Source organism: Myxocyprinus asiaticus, chromosome 40 (assembly GCF_019703515.2).
Source record: "Myxocyprinus asiaticus isolate MX2 ecotype Aquarium Trade chromosome 40, UBuf_Myxa_2, whole genome shotgun sequence".
NCBI classification, from domain to species: domain Eukaryota; kingdom Metazoa; phylum Chordata; class Actinopteri; order Cypriniformes; family Catostomidae; genus Myxocyprinus; species Myxocyprinus asiaticus.
In genome coordinates, this window is record NC_059383.1 from 11,313,860 (window position 1) to 11,332,250 (window position 18,391).

An 18,391-nucleotide genomic window follows, 5' to 3' on the forward strand; every position below is an offset into this window, starting at 1 on the left:
CACATGCACAGGCACAAGTAATTGAACAGTGTGGCAAACCAGTGTACTGTGGCACTAAGCACTGCACGCTTGTCTGGTTCTCCAGTGGGCTGAGCTGATGGCACACACCTGTACTCCTCATGTCATTCCCAGCGAGCCGAGAGACGTGGAACGCTCGGGAGAGAAACATCAAACAAACAGCACACTAATGACTGTTAAACATCTCCCACCACACGCTGCTGTCAGGAGAGAAACAGAGCAGCGCTCATAGTTTCTTAAGACTGGAACACACAAATGAGGAGCAGCTGCTGTCACATCCAAGACGATTTTAAAAGAGATGAAGAAACCCAGTTGACAACAACAACAAAACAACCTGAGTGCCGAAGAGGAGGGGAAAGAGAAAGGAGACAGGGAATCGAGGGATGCTGTGTGAGTGTGAGAGGGAGGGAGACAGAGAGGCGGTGAGAGGAGAGTGAGGAGTGGAAAAACGGGAGAGCGAATAGACAGCCAGAGCGGCACACAGACAGACAGAGGTAGAGCAAGAGCAGGAGAAGCCATACTCCATTCGGCAACCATGACAACCATGGCAAGCTTATGCCAAGCCCCCAGTACACTCACGGCACCGACAAGAGGGCTTTGAACCTCGGCAGACGTGGAAGCGTGGAAGAAGACACTAAAGAAATAGCCATTTCTCTTGTTTGATTATGTGTTTTTGTCACCTGTAGAGATGTGAGGTTGAATGCAGCTGTCTCCTGATGCTCGTCTGGGTGGGCTGAACTCAGATCAGAGTGAACAGCTGGGAACCGCACGCTGTGGCCCATCAATGGAGTCCCTGAGGTGGGCTTAATACCCCCTCAGTGGTTCTCCTCCAGAGCAAATGGCGAGCCGCGCTGCCGGTGGACTTTAAAACGGAATCATCTTGAAATTGGGAGATTGGATGTTGAGATACATAGGACACAACATGTAAAACACAGGGTGCTGGGTAAGTGCACTTTCTTAACCTTGCATGCTGAAAACATGTAGTAATGTTTTATGTGTTGCAGAATGCAAATGGATCTGAGCAATTTTTTTATGGAGCATGTCAACATACACATATCTTTGTAATGGGTAACAGGGTAATATTACAGCTGGTAAATGAGGGAGAATATAAAGAAAAGGGAAAATAATAGGAAATGAGACAATGGGAAAATAATGAATCAAAGTGGGAAAATAATTAAAGGTATATTTCGGGTTCAATACAAGTTAATCAACAGCATTTGTGGCTAAATGTTTATTGCCACAAAATTAATTTAGACTTGTCCCTCTTTTTCTTTAAAAAAAAGGAAAAATCAAGGTTACAGTGAGGCATTTATTCTGCACCTTTCAGCTGGTTAGGCTGGAAGATGAGCTAAAACCAGTTTAGCTAGGCTGGGATGCCAACTAGGCCAGCATAAACCAGCTTAGACTAGCAAGAAAAACCTTAGGCTTGTCTAAGCTGTTTGTTTGTTTGTTTGTATCATGCACTGTAAAGATCATCATATCATTATTCCAAAAACCCTGTGTCAAGGAGAGCTTGACATATTTAGTGAATTGTACGTTCTACTGGTTGTTTAGATCAGTGTTACTATCAGAAATAATTAATAATTATTTCTTTAGTTATTAATTAATATTTAAATTAAATAATAGAATCTACCTCATTAAAACCTCACATGGCGCACCGTTAAATGTAGTGCGCCACGTTCAGGAGCGGGTTTGGTTATTAGAAATAATTCTTGATTATCAAAGATAATTATTAATTATTAAAATCAATAGAACATTGATGAGAATTAATGTTAGCTTTTTTTAATCCTTTAAATCAACAATTATCAAAGATGATCATTAATTATTAACATCGATGAAACATTGATTAAAATTAACACTAGCTTATTGATCCTTCAAATTCAACAATCATCAAAGATAATTATCAATTATCAAAAATCAGTAGAATATTAATAAGGATTAATATCGCCGGGGCACCACCCTGGAATCAGGGACTAATAACCAGATAGTATAACAGTCTCAATATTAGATTGTTCTCTTAGGAAAATCGACATCTTAGGAATATCGACCTTCGAAAAGAAACAATGAAGGCTTGAATCTGAGCACTGACATCCCCTGTCAACATTTGACACAGGTGTATGCAAAACAAACCAAAACACTTCTCTTTGAAATATAACAAAGTTTATTTATGCAGTAATATCAATTAATAATCAATACAATGCAGTCAATAAACTTTGACTTACAACTACAAACTAAACAGTGACATGATTAGATATGGTAACCAACATAAGCCAATAACACATGAGAGAAAGGTGTGTGTGTGTGTGTGTGTGTGTGTGAATGTGTGTGTGTGTGTGTCTGTGTGTGTGTGTGTGTGTGTGTGTGTGTAAGGAGGGACGCGCACAGAATGGCAGACGTGACTGAGCTTTCTCACAAAGTTATCTACTAGCCAAAAGTGTGTGCGAGAATGTTTGTGAGGGGTCGCGTGTGTGTGTGGTTATTACGAGAGAGAGAGAATAAAGTGGCAGCACCAAAGCCGGTTTTGCGATCGTGGGAGAGAAAGCAGCTGTTAGTTTATCACTAGGAGACGCGGTGGACGGCTCATAAACCGTCCCGCGGTCTTTGATTCTTTAATGGATAAACTCAGTGTGCCGGTCTCACCCGTGATGACGGAAATACACAACAGTCCAATGTGGTTGAACAACAACACAGCAGATCTCATTCACGATAACAGTACATTACAGTAATACCTTGAGTATTATTAGCAGCAATGAGCGGACTTGGTGGTCCGTAAACTGTACAAGCAATAACCTTGATACACAAGAATAACACACTATAATATTTTATCTCTGCCCAGACGTAAACTTCTTACTTGAATCATATGAGGATGCAGACGAACGTGTGTTCATCCAACCTTTAACTCCGACTCGGTTCCTCAAGCCTCGAGTGAAGATGGGAGGCTGTTTCCTCGCTCTTTCGGCGGGCGGTACGGCTGCTGATTCTCAGCGGGCTGGCAGAGAAATCAGCGACGTCGACTTGATTGAAGAGGGAAGAGAACTCTTTTTCTCTTCACTTCTGCAGGCAAACGGATGAAGATGCGGATTGCTCGGTGGTCTCCTTCGGATCCGTTAAAGTGTTCGGTGGAACACAGAGTAATCTCAACTTGTCCAGCGAGATGGAGATTGTATTGCCACAGTTTCAAGTCGTACGTTACTTCCTTGTGCCACGAGGCTACACCTGAGAGCAGCGATGAGCTGCGTCTACACACGGCGAGCAAAGTTGCTGGAAGCAAATCCCGGAAGCATCTCAGAGGTATTTCTACTCCTGATGACGTCATGGTTGAGGGCCGTTCTGTTGTGTGCCTCATCCAATAGGAGTTGAGAGTTCGATCCTTTAGTGAGCAAGGCTTCATGGGATTTGTAGTCTGTTTTGGACTCCCTTTGTTTGATTTTGGCGCGTTTTTTGTCAGTAAGATTTATGACGGAGTGTGTGGGCCTCAGTTAGGTTTTACGACTGCATTAGGCCTGCCTTTGTCTTCTATCTGAATACATGAGGTGCAACAAAATTTATTTTTAATAAATCATTGAGGATATGGTCAAATGTCCTCAAGTAGAAAGCCTTGTTAAAGGAGTGGCCATTTGTTACTGTCAACAGGTTATATAGACTGTAATGAATCTCCCTTAGTGGTATCATATACATATCACATATCCAGATTTGGTATGGAATGTGGATGTGCAAAACTGCATATTTTCAAAATGAGCTGGTGTGTTGCCTGAATGACTAGTTTATATAATTTGGTACATTTCAGATTCCCCTAACCCCAATTAGAAATGTCTCTCAAGGTTGCCTACACACATTTAGAGAATGCTGTAAATCCATTGATTTCAATTGGAATGATGGATTGGAAGGACAGAGAGGAAAAACTTGTGACGCTCTATCATATAACCAAAAGTTGAGAAAATTTCAACTTTTGTTACAACGCACTCTAACATAGGCAAAGAAAACATTGGAGAGGTGGGTCAAGTTAGCTCTTTTTCGAACACCAATCTTACACATTTGTATTCGTCAAACATTCTGTCAGCTCGAGTGTATAAGTGCCCTAAGAAGTGTTTACATAGGACTCGTTCTTGTGTTTTAAACCAGCTAGACTTAATGCAAATATGTACCCGAATGCAGGCGTTGCGAGATACGTTGATAAAAGTTGGACTATTTTCTAACGTAACACTTGTGATGGGACTCTCAAAAAAAGAAGATTCATTTAAAGATGCAACTTTTCTGTTTAAAATTTAAACAGCATGTACTCAACATACTAATTAAAGGAAAAAAGAAAAAACTAGTAAAGTCTAGACAAACTAGTCCACCTCACTAATGGACTAATTGTTGGACCACTTATGGACTAGTTGACCACCATGACCCATCATCTCTAATATGGAATAGATAAAGCCCCTAAATCTGCAGGAAGTACTTTCCTTTTCCAAAACACTTTTAGGCCTTGGGGCACAGTCAGGTGTTGCAGCTGTTACAGGTGTAATTCTATCAGAGTAAGTGAAATCAAGCCTTAGTGTAGGCAAAGAAATAGTAGAGTAATGTACAAATGGAGAGGTTACAGGCACAGGATAGGTTGTGCTGATGGACACAGGTGTGCTTTAATGTCCCATCTGTGGCTGCACACCTGATCCACAATGTACGCTCACTTGGTTTCTGGCTCATATCAACCTATGTGTAAATAACATGAAATTTCAAGGTCGCTTTAGCATTCTCAGTAGATTATATAACACATACTCCATTCCAAAACCTAGTAAGATGTCTCATGAGGCAGCATTTTAAGGTGTGATGGATGTTCCTAAAGGTAAGTGTCTTAATTGTGTTGCCACCTTTAATACCACATTTTGACCACATTTTAAGGAAGCATCCTACACAGTAAACACACTCTCAGGATGCACTGCAATAAGCTCTTTGTAAAAAATAATTATAAGATAGCAGATGAAGTGACAAATGTTGATTATAAATAAACTTCTTTTGCATTCAATGCACATTCAATAAAATTAAAAGTATCGATGACAAATAGTGCATTGAAATGTAAAAATGGATTACTTTATCCAACATTTGTTTACTATGTATTTTTATGCCTATTAGAGTATCGCATTAGCTTAGCAACATGCTAACGTCAAACTCTATTGAAATCAATTGTGAGTGGAGTCTCTGTGTGAAAGGCTAATTGTGTGGCATGCAGTTGCCACATAGGCAGAGTGTTCTAAAATCGGTTACTTATGAGGTTTCATGATGGTTAGGATATGTAGGCAGTAGGCAGGGAAGCAGCTCACTAGATTTTGATTTTTTTTTTTTACATATACTAAAAATGTTGCACATTTATCAACATTTAAAGGAATATTCCGGGTTCAATACAAGTTAAGCTCAATCAACATCATTTGTAGCATAATTTTGATTGCCACAAAAAATTTATTTGGACTTTTCTCTCCTTTTCTTAAAAAAAGCAAAAATCAGGGTAACAGTGAGGCACTTACAATATAAGTGAATGGGGGCCTACTTTTGAACATTAAAATACTCACTGTTTCAAAAGTATAGCCACAAGACGTAAACAATGTGTGTTGACATGATTTTAGTGTGATGAAATCACTTACAAACCTTTTCTGTGTAAAGTTGTAGCCAATTTTACAACTTGTTGCCATGACAATGTAATGTCAACAAACCCTAAAATGACTGTAACAATTACGATTTAAACAACTTTACAGTTCAAATAATATGTTGACTGATCTTAACTTGTATTGAACCTGAAATATTCCTTTAAGCCAACAATATGTAGATGAATTGTAGCTTAATGAATTGTAGGGACATTAGTCACAGTGAGAAGCAGTAGGACATAACCATGTAAATGGCTATTATTTCTCTTCTGTTCTCCATATGAAAGGTTTCCATGAATATCTGTAAAGAGTGAAAATGTAACACAGCAACAGAGTGAGAATCAAACACTCAATTACCGCTCAAAGTGTTACTGATAATTGGATAATTTCTGTTAACAGTGCATGCCATGTTGCCTAGTGTGCATTTAAATTGGCCTTATTAACCAATACTTGATTGTGTGATCCAGAGTTGCCAAATCATCCACAGTGTGTCAGGTGGTGCAGAAAGACACATGCCTGAAGTGTACAAAAAGCAAAGGTGTATAGCCTACATCAATTACACATTCCTTCTGGAAAATCCAGCTTGAGCTGGCAGTGGTGAAACATGGTGGTTGGTCCATGCAAATATTCTACAAAGCCACTTGACATTACCTCATTGCTTCCTGATATCAAATAATAATATGTCCAATGGTTGGACGAGGCTTGTCTGGCTAATAGCCCTGTTGTGTGATGAGTGGTGTATATCAGGTGCTTGTCACTATGAGTCACTTTAACAGAGCGGCAGGCAGGTTTTACATAAACAACCACTTGCTGAACCCTGTTTGTCTGCTGTCATTGATGCTCTGTGAAAAACAGCAGCGCATGATTGCGATGCAGGTCCAGTCCACAGGGTTAGAAGCATTCAGATTGGAGACAGAGAAAGAGAGAAAGGAGGAAGTGCTTTGGAATTGCTATCTGACTCTCCCATGATCTAGTAAACAGCTGCCTGTGCCCAATTAGCATCTCCAACCGAATGTCTCCAACATGTGTGGACTGCAGTCTCAAAAACATGTTCAGTATTATGGGCAGCAGGTTTTACCTCACAAGATTCCAGTGACGAGCAATTTTTCAGTGCTCAATGAAATGGAAAATGCTGCGCAACGAAATCAGAGCCAATCAGAACAGTGTGCAGATGAATTCTCCCAGTTTGTGTGCTATCTCTCACTTGCAATGCACTGCACAGTTAAAGAGCATGAAAAAGGAGACATACCTTATAGTGTTATGAATTCTGTGATGCTTCTCCAGACAGCATTCTTTTTATGGTTTTTCTTGAGGCACATATCCCTGTTGAAAAGACCAGCATATGTTGTGTTTTGGAAGCTGTCACCAATATGGGATGCTGGAGTGCTGATATGCACTAGGCTTAACTAGCTTAACCAGCAAGCCTTTATTAATCAGCTTAATCAGAAAAATAAATCCGTTCAACACCATGGCTATGCTGGTCCAACAGCTAGACCAGCACTAAATCAGCATAAACCAGCTGGATGTTTCAGAAGGGTTGGGGATTTGTCATGTTAAATCTTCCTCAATTAGTTTTATATTTATGTTGGTTTGAAACATACATACACAGTTAATATACTGTAGTACACTTTAAGCTCATTATTTGTAGCTCATGTAAGCAAATTATAAAATGTAAGATATTATAAAATCCCTAAACCAAGACCACCATTTCCAAGACTAAATTTTTGTAACTCCTCATTGAGCTTTCAAGCTACATCCACCAAACTTCGCTCAGCCCAGAAAGCACACGTTTCATCTGGAAACCATTACAATCTGCTAAACATTTTAAAAAGATCAGATTTACAAACAATCTAAATCATAATGGTCTCAAAGACATCTGGGTAGGGTTGCACCAGATTTCCGTAAGGTCTCACTTAAGCTGGGAAGTAAAGTTCAAACTAAGGGCTTATTGACTACTAGATAGTTTGTTACTAAGTCGGTGCTTAATTTGGTTGCACCAACTGTTCTTAAGGCAAGACTTAACTAGTAGGTCGTAAGCTCTCCATAAAGTAATGCGTAGTCGCATAATATGATGTTTACCTTTATTGATCCAATAAGCAGCCTTCAAATTTGTACACAGAAGTGTTAAAAAAGCCATGAATTTTAGTTTGATCTCATTACAGTTGATGTTCAAACCTTGTTTGCTCATGTAACTATCAGCTGTAATAAATTGTATTCCCATGGAAATACAACACGTAATAAAAGTAGATTTAATAAATGGTATATTTAGCCTATGTAAATAACATAATTCAGGAACTGTGTCTAAAATTTATGAGGACAATAAATAAATACTAATACAACAGGCTGAAAAAATAGACATTTATTCATTTTAGTATCCAATATATATTTTGAATGTGCTGACGCACCCTGAGAACTGCACCGTTTGAATGGCTTCATGCTGAATAGCCACTTCAAAGTAATTATTTTTTTTTTTACATAATATACTCTCACGTAAATGTAAACGAGTGTAAATATCAACATCATCATATTTTTAAAGGATTATAGTCTGTCATGCAAAACATGAGCTCACTGACATCATTAAAGTTGTACTACATAACTTTGTGCTCTCAAGCGACATCTGTGGTTGAAACTTAAAATTGCAAGCAATTTGCGGAAGAATACATTACGTCAGTCGTGTTCTGGCACTGCTGTTCTGGTGGATGAATCTCCCAATTTGAGCTTAACTTGACATCGCCTGTGTGTGACCATGACTGGAGCCGGAGTCATAACGTGCTATTTTCATGTTGATGTTATACAATTAAACATTTGCGACGGAAATATTACGTGCTTTAATGAAAATAAACAACACTTTTATTTACATATTCGATTAAATTTGACACTTAAATCACTTTTCTGACACTACACTCAAACACTTTTACAAAGAGAACAGGGGACTCTCCTCAGCCACCACCAGTAGATCTTAATAGGATTATTCAAGTCTTTTATCTACCATTAATGTTTGAATTGTACTACAGTTTTCAATTTAAGAGGTTAAACTTGTGATATGGCTGATACGAGTTCAATAAAAGATTTTATTATTTTTATTCTATATTGTCCAGCCTCAGTTACTACAATAGCATGTCTATGCAATGCACACAATAACACATAAACACATCAAATGAGGATTCAGTAATGATGGGGATCAAATATACTTTATTAAATGTAAAAAAAGAATATGCTTAAATATGCAATATAACAATTACAAGTAGTCAATTTCAGAAGTCATACATTTTAAACATGTCACAGAAACTTCACCGGATACATTGCGATCGGTTAACACACGAGTAATGTTCGATTCATAAAAGCATGACAAGCAATATAAGCTTCAACAACCAGAAAACATATCCAAGCATTATAGCAGGTAAACAACTTGATGCATAACGGATTAACATCCATCTAGACTGCAATGATGCTGTCCTGAACTGTGAGTGTTACTGAACTGAGCTGAACAGCATCGTTCAAGGCTCTTCAACTACTTTCTTGTGGGGGCCAGATTATCCAGATGAGAACTTGGCGGGGGCCAGCATTTTTCCTGTATTTATCTTAGCTAACACTTTCTACGTGTTACTTTAAAAAAATTATACAGTGCATTTATTTATATTAAAATAGTCACAGGGTATACTGTATATTGAATTATAATTTTTTAAGGTCTGGCCATAAATTCCTTCATAAGATCTGGCTGAAGAACAAACATGACTCTTAACTAACAATTAATTTTTTACCAACTTTACTTTGATAAAATAAAAACAAAAAAAACATAATAGTCATTTAACATTTTAGGGCTATTGTTTACAAATTATTAAAACTCACAATATCAGCCCACATATGAAAACAATGGTCATATAAAAATGTCATGTTTACTTAAGAAAGCATTCATTTAAATATATTTTTCTTTTTTGGAAAAATAGAGATAAAATGTCTATTCTTCAATTTCCTCTATAAAGTATCATCCTATTCAGTGAGGAAAAAATCCTGCAACTATTGTGAATTTGCACACAATAGCCAGTGCAGGAACCAGATTTTTGTGTAGGTAATCACTGGCAAAAGAAGAACAAACTGAGTTGATGCTGTTTGTGACTGAGAGGGCTGACTCACAGCTGTATAGAACCAAATATAATCAGGATATTTGCAGATTCAGTTTTACATTATCACTTTTTTACGAGCCCTACAGACCCTGAACAGATGAGACATGGCAGTTTGACACTAGGGATGGGCGATAGCACTTATTTTCTTTTCGATCCGATACCAATAATTTCAAGTCCAATATCGTCAATACCAATACCGATACTTCTATTAAATTAATTTCTTGGGATAAAATGGGCAATTTAAAATATTATTTTTAGTCATAATTCAAGTCATTATTATTATTATTATTATTATTTTTTTTTTTACATTTGTGAGCCTAAACAGAAAATTATTAGACTTCTGTTTTGTTTACCTTACAAAAATTAACCATTATTTCAATACACTAACTATAGTTTAACCATGGGATTTAGTTAAACCATAGTTACCACACAATTAACCATGGTAACTACAACAATATTACTGTAGTAAAATCATAGTTTCAGCCCCCCCCCCCCCCCCAAAACAAACAAACAAACAAACAAACAAACATGGTTACTACAATGTTACTTTAGTAAAATATTACTATATAACTAGTCATTTTAATTTTAACTTTAGTTAACTATTTTTTTAAATTATTTATTAACAGTAATTACACACAAACTCATTAAAAAAATGTCACCTTTAGATATGTTGTTATTTTAGCGTGAATTTACTCCAGAAGCTGTTTCTCTGATTTTCTGTCATTACCTCTACAAGGCACTGATCCCTCTTGTTTGAACGAGCCTTGTGACGGCGCAAGCGTTTGTCTGCTTGTCTTTCAGCATTTATGCACGTTAAGATGAGCGGAAGAAGAAATAGTTCCCATCCTCCTCAAGTATTTGCTAATATTGCCTAATCCTTTTTTATTTCACTTTGAAGCTTGTGATTATTGTTCATGTTCATGGTAACCAAATAATAATATCCCTAGTAAAAAAAAAAAATAAAAAAAATGTTAGAATCGATATTTTTGTGTGATGATCGATATTTTTGATACAACAACAGTATCGGATGTATCGATACTTTAGGATTGATCCACCCATCCCTATTTGACACTCCAAGAATAGTGAATAAAAGAAAACTTCTCAGCATTGTCCTTGAACGTTCAGTTTTCATAATCTTTTTGCTTTTGTGGCCTAATGTGCTGACAACATTTCTGTCACAACTGTGGTGGTAATTTTTTATCTCTGTAGATTTGATTGCACTCCACACAACTAAGGAATTTTTATATAAATACATTTGATTGAAAAAGACGCTATCAAATGCTCACCTAAACGTTGTGATCCATGTTTAGCAAAGCAGTGTAACTAAACTATGGCCAGAAAAGCTTAAACGCGCACTCTGGTCCGCACAACTGATGATGGCTGAATGCTGTTGCATATGCCAATGAGCGTTGTTAAACTCACCGCTGACTGCTGAGGCTCAAGCCTATGAACGCTGAGTTTTGCACAAGGGACGCTCTGGTATTTCAGATGGGGAGACAATTTGATAAAAATAAAAAAAATCCGTTGGAGGGCCAGACAAAGATGATTGGCGGGCTGGATTTGGCCCGCGGGCCGCCAGTTGACTAGCCCTGGAAAAGGTTAGTTTCTCCAGCCAGAAAATGATACAGCCGGTACTTCTTTTCTGTGTATGTGGATATTACATAATGAGGCAAAGATGAACGTCATAAGCTAGCTATTACGTACCCAAATTAGAACCCGACAGCTCAAAATACAAATAATTTTTATAGGCACACTGTAGTAAATTGGGTTACAGTAAGGACATTGTTTTGAACATTGATTGTATATGTACTCAGTCAATAATGGCAATTTGTTCATTTTTAACCAGAAATCTTACGTGCCTATACCGGACACGCGTGGCACGTTGCGTTGCGTCAAAAGTAATAGAACTCCATTATAATCAATGATGCTGTCTACACTGGAAGTGTCTGTTGTGGTGCGTCCGTCGTGCCGACAGTAAAAGGGTGTCCCGTTCCATTTTGCTGCACGCGCTGGAGCTACTACACAAATTAAATGGTTTACAAAGTTTGTGTCGACGCCTCCAGTGTAGACACTCTCAAGCCGTTGCGGCGCGTCACGTCAACGGACGCGCCCGCTGTAGACAGGGTGTTATTGACATCTGAGACATACTTATTTTATTATTCTTTGTGCATATCGCCACCTACTGGGCAGTGAGGAGATTTTTAGTAAAATAGGACTTAAATATTTATGTTTCTCAAACACATTTATCATATCACTTCTGAAGACATGGATTTAACCACTGGAGTCATATGGATTACTTCTATGCTGACTTAATGTGCATTTTGGAGCTTCAAAATTTTGGTACCCATTCACTTGAAGATACATTTTCTTGAAAATGTAGGTCTGAAGTATATTGCTAACATGAATTTGTACATGTGAATGACATGTTTTAGTAAAAACGCAAGTTACAAAATAATTATATTAGTTTTTATAAATATTGTTAAATAAACAATGTTAATATAGGTAACAAAATCTTTAAAAGAACATTGCATTAGTTGTGCATAGATTACCCACAATAATGAGAAAATTGAGTAAAGGGGTGAACATTGTTAGAGTGCGGATTTGTAATCCGGCCCCTTGGTAGAATGGAGAAAAAATATTGGCCCTCTCCCCCTTCAAAGTTGCCCATCCCTGGTTTAGAGTTTAAAAAGTACAGCAACCAAAACATAAAGGAGTACAAAATAATCAGTCCCATATCCATACCACATTTTTATATAATGACATAATTTTATTACAATTAATATTCATGTTAAGATTTATTATAGCCATTTCTAAAACTCCAACACACCAAAGAATACGCACAAAGAATAACACTAATTTTATAAATATAACCATTTTAATAAATGCTATTTATTAACATTCATTGTACTGGTTTAAGAAAAAACACTATGAATAGCCTATTTGGAACATATCACATGGTGTTTCATTCGCTGCTAAATGAAATTTGCATGCACAATTCTAATCTTGCGGTCCAATTCTGAGCGATATATAGCGGAGGATGCCACAGACCACTATATTTGACACAACCTGCTGGGACTGGACAGTATCACTTTGATCTAGACACCAGGATCATCTCTTAAACATGCAGAACTCATCAAAAACTCATCAGCAGCTGCACTTCAATGCCAGTGTTTCTCGTTCTTTTACCGACTGATTAGCACCACCAACACACTGGATTGTGCAGCAGCGGCAACTCTGAAAACATGACAATACGCTTATACCTCTTTGTCAGAAGAAAAAAAATCAGACTGCTCAACTTCGGTTTGTTGTCGGATGATTTGTCGAGCTTTGTGTGAATAGCTCCATCAGAACCCATTCTTTCTATTCGAAATCTATCTGTCTGACGTTTTTTCTCTCTGTCTGTGTGATTGACTGTTGCACTCATAAATCCTTCAAACTCCAAGCTTTTAACCCTGGGCTAAGTCCCAGAAATAAAAAACAAAACAAGAACCAACAAAATAATTTTGCTTGTCCCGGGTGATTAGGACAGAAACTCGGATTAACATGGAAGAGATACTGTAGCTTTTATAACTTGTTGCTTTGTTGCATTGCACATGGTTAGGACACTTCATTACACCAACTTCTCATATATGACTGCACCAGCAAACCGCATCCGAGTCCACTTGAAGAGGTAGTCTGGAGTACGGTTCATGTGAACTCCGGTACGGTGGTCCTTGCATCGATGTCACAAGCTTACCATGGTTTACCCTAAAAGTGCAATACCTGATGTCAACCATTGAGGACATCTGGTTTATGTTTTGCCATCACTCAGTAACACTGATTGTGACTGTGACCATGTAATTTCATGGCTAGACCTAGACTTCATTGACAAATCAAATCCACACAAGGTAAATCACACACAATACAAATTAAATCTGCCATAAAGCTCAAGTCTAAAGCAGATAATCTGTCAACTGCACCCAATGATTAAAACAAATACTTAAGTCATCAGACAGTCAAAAATGTATCCCTTTTGACAGATTGTTGAAGAAATAACCTGAGACATTTTGAAACATATACTGTATCTGCTACATTTCATCTAATTGCATAGATGGCTTCAAAGCCAACACACATGATTTAACCAACAAAACCTTTATTTTCATTCTATTGGGTCTTTAATAATTTTATAATGGACTAAGGATTTTTTTTTATATCTGCTTTCTCTTTTACGACATCATGCCTATTTTATGTTCCTAAATAATCCAAAGGACCACACATTCTCCATTTTGTCAGTTGTCCCTTCCTGACACACACATTCCCTTGCCTGTCTCTGCTTCTAAAGGAGCATCGTAATTGGAATTTCAGTAAACCTGTCGGGTCTGATTGTCTTGACCCAGTTCTCCACAAGGTCTCTGTTCCTATAATTATAGTAGCACTCACATATATTTCCAATTTGTCTCACCTCACTGCTAAAATAGCAGTGGCTTGGAGGAACTATCAACTGCGCAGCACTTAATTCAAGGTGGTGACACTGCAGAATCCAACTCCTAGGCCTATGTCCATTTCCATGGATCTAAAAGTAGCAAGAACTTGTAAAAAACTGTTTAAAAACGGCTGACCTTTCTTGAAATCCATGGCATCCTGTACATAATGTTTTGAGCTCTATAACAGCGGTTCACAACTGGTAGACTGCGGCACAAAAAATGGTTCAAAAGGATATTCTGATAGGATTGCGGACAGTAGGAAAAAAATGCTAAGTAGAAATAATAAAATACAAAATAACCATATAATTGTGCATTAAGGATAGCAAAATGGATAGGCTTATACAGTATGGTGTATCATGCTGTAAATCAACAAAACCTTCCTCCCTACTCTAAAACCTTAAAAATAAACCTAACAAATAATGTCAAAAAAGTGAATGAGAGATGAAAAAGGCAATTGCTGAAGTATCCACATCATTTTGTGGTGCTTCTGTGACAGGAGCCAGCTGATAAGTGATAGCTGTGCAGTATGTGTAAACCTCACTCCCCTGGCCTCAAGAGGCATACTAGCGACTGATGCTAGAGGCTGTAGCATTTAGCCTCCTCGTTAGCATGCCCACCTCCCATGCCAGTTGACGCCGGTTCAAATACTTTTTGGAGCGGGTCGAGCAGGCCCAGTTACAGTGGTGCCGTGACCCAGATAGGATTGAGTTAGGGGGTGAGTGTAACGGGAGCCAGCTGGTAAGTGATAGCTGTGCATTGTGTGTAAACCTCACTCCCCTGGCCTCAAGAGGCACACTAGCAACTGACGCTAGTGGCTGTAGCCTTTAGTAGAGCCTGAATGTTATGGGATTTTTGAGACCGATAGCGATACCGATTTTAGAGAGGGAAAATTCACCAATTACCGATATGGTGACCGATATAGCTAATTTTTGAGCTGGAATGAAAACAGACCTTTTCTATGTGGATTGTGCACTGATTTTGCACCGATATGACTATGCAAAAGTACTCGGAAGGCTGCTTTCTTAAACAAATATTTTTATCAAAGAATATTTGACATTATTATTAAACATTGTCAACAAATTCTAGAAATGAACACTGAGAAAATAAAGAATAAATAAAAATACAATAAATAGCTAAATAAACATCAGTACTGTATGTTTAGTATCAGTCAATTGCTGACCATTTAAATAAAGAATAAATAAAAATACAATAAATAGCTGAATAAAACTCAGTACTGTATGTTTAGAATCAGGCATTTGCCCACCGTTAAAATAAAGAATAAATAAAAATAAAATAAATTGCTTAATTAACATCAGTACTGTATGTTTAGTGTAAGTCAGTTGCTGACAATTTAAATAAAGAATAAATTAAAATAAAATAAATAGCTAAATAAACAACAGGGGCTGGTTGCACCAGCTATACGTACGTTACAACATAGCCTAGTTGTGGCGTAAATGGGCACTAAGTCACAATTTACGCTCTACTAAATATCTGAGCGTTGCACCATTAAATTTATGTAAGACCTAACCATACATATAAACTAAATATATACGGCAGACTCCGACCAGGAGTAACTGATGGAATAAAAAAGCAGACTGATATTTTATGACATCAATGAGCTCATGTTTTGGTTGACAGGCATCAGTCCTTTCGACATATATGATGATGTTGGCATTTACACTCATTTACATTTACGAGAGAGAGAAAAAAAAACATACTTTTAAGCATCTCTTCAGTATGAAACCAATCTAACGGTGCCGTTTTTAGGGTGCGTCACCCGGTGTCAAGTTTCAACACATTCAAAATATATATATAGGATATTAAAATGAATAAATGTCTATTTTTCCAGCCTGTTGTATTAGTATGTATCACCCCTTATTTATTTTAGATACAGTTCCTATATATTATTATTTACACAAGGCAAATATACTATATATTAAATCTCCTTTTATACGTATCCTATTTTAATGTCTGGAAAACCAGACTTTTAAATATTACATTTTGTAAATGCAACAATTGGAATTGTTTGGTTGAAGGGGGTACCAAACTGCAAATCCTGAACAAAACAGTTTGGTGAATACATGTTTACACTCTTACAACAATGAAAGTATTTATGTGGTTAGCTAGTTAGCTATAAGCTCGTTGCTACGGAGTGTAAAAGATGGACTTATTTACTTTCCAGCATTGTGTCTCACCAGCTAGGTAATAGCGAAGCGTGAAATCAACACTCATCAGACACAATCCACCACCGCACTGTTGTCTGCTGAGCTGCAAAAAGATGCTCTGATGTTTACCTTTCAATCTGCTACATTACTGACTGCACTGACAAACTATAGCTGGCTAACATAGCAAACAGATGTGATAAACATGAGTGACATGGTTGTCAGGGACAGGGTTAACATTATTTTAGTTATGTATTTCACAAACTAGTTAGCAATTTAATGAGAAGAGATCGCTCAAATCCATACCGTTTAACTCCGACCTGTCTGCCGAGTTACCATCAGTTCAGAGTCACCTCTGTAAACAGTGGAGTCAGAGCGCGCTCTGCTGGACAAACTACGCTATGACACCAATTCTAAAGTATTGTTTTCTGCATTATATGTTCTGAAAAAAAGTTTACACATCTGTAAAATATATGCCGATACAGGTATATCGGTGAAAAGCTAATACCGATATATCGGTTGGGCACTAGCCTTTAGCCTCCTCGTTAGCACGTCCGCCTCCCATGCCGGTGACGGCAGGTTTGAATCCCATTCGGAGCGGGTCGCGCAAGACCGGTTGCACTTCTATGACACTTTCAGCTCACGTGTCGACTCGCATGCTCTTCAGGACTCGTAACTTTGTATCTCAAGTGCAACGCTCTTTCAGTTGAGCTACTGCACAATTTGATCACGCTCTGACAGCTTGTAAATGTAGTTGGTAATGTAATGCAAATGATAAAATGTATCACCTTACAATGTACGCTATAGTAAAAGTTTTTATATGTGATTTGATAGCATTGTGTGAGGAACAGGGTGAAAAGTAAGTGTTTGAAATGAAATGCCGTTTTACTCGTGATTTGTGTGAAAATTGATAAATGTCCTTGTTGTAGCACCTGTAGTGTTTATTTCACCAGGAAAGTGCTGTGAAAATCACAATGAGCCATGTAAAAATAAGTTTGCAAAAATACTTATGTGATTCTATGAGACCAGGTTGATTTCATCTGTCACTTTGTTGAATCTACCCAAATGAGGTACCAAAATGGACAGGTTGAATGACGTGCTTTATTCTCAAAAACCATGATCAAAACTACCTTATGTAATAGAAAACATGACCCAGCCTACAATAAATACCGTTTCACTTAAAATGAGGACAAACATGGTTTGTTTCGACCTCAATGTGTTTTGTGTTGCAAATATTTTGCTGCAGAGATTAATATGATTCATTCTATTTTTATTGAATATTTAATCAATGTTGTTGATATTAATTATTGTTATTTCAATATATATATATATATAATCATACAGATATATACTATATATAGAATTTATTATGTATATATTATAGCTGGAGGCTGAGGTCTGTATGGCTCACAAGAAATTTTGTTTTGAAACAAACAACAGCAACATTCATCACTTTTTATCTCCCACTTTCTGCCCCTACAGCTACAAACACACACACACACACACACACACACACACACACACACACACACACACAAAGTGATTTACTTAATGTTTAGTTGCCAGTCTTGTTAATGAAATAAATACATGTGACATGCTTCATCATTTCACTTTGACCCAGAAGCTTAACTTGTATTAAACCCAGAATATTAATTAAAATAATCATTATATGTGGCACAAATCAAATTACATTATTTGTCTTGCCAATACATTAGACTGCAGTGCATCCTCAATTGTGCATCTGAATCAGCTTCATAACAGGCCCATGTACTCTACCATATCATCACTGCAACATCACAAAATATATTTTAGTCTGTTTCACACACAAAGCTATTATATGGCTTCAGAAGACTTGAAATATTGCACAAGAGTCATATGAACCACTTTTATGGTACTTTTATGGCACTTTTGCTGCCTTTTTGAGGATCAAAGAGATTAATTATAACTGCATAAAATAGACCAACCAGTACATAATTAGAAATTTATCCATTTGTGTTCCACGG

General features: G+C 37.4%; 1 protein-coding gene across 1 annotated transcript in view; it reads left to right on the forward strand.

The window, feature by feature from the left end:
• Positions 1–826: 826 nt before the first annotated feature.
• Positions 827–18,391, forward strand: part of LOC127431044 (short transient receptor potential channel 5-like) — a 109,422-nt gene continuing 91,857 nt past the window's right edge. The window contains exon 1 of the mRNA XM_051681261.1: positions 827–961. The gene's annotated coding sequence lies outside the window, so the exon portion shown is untranslated. The remainder of the gene's footprint in view (positions 962–18,391) is intronic.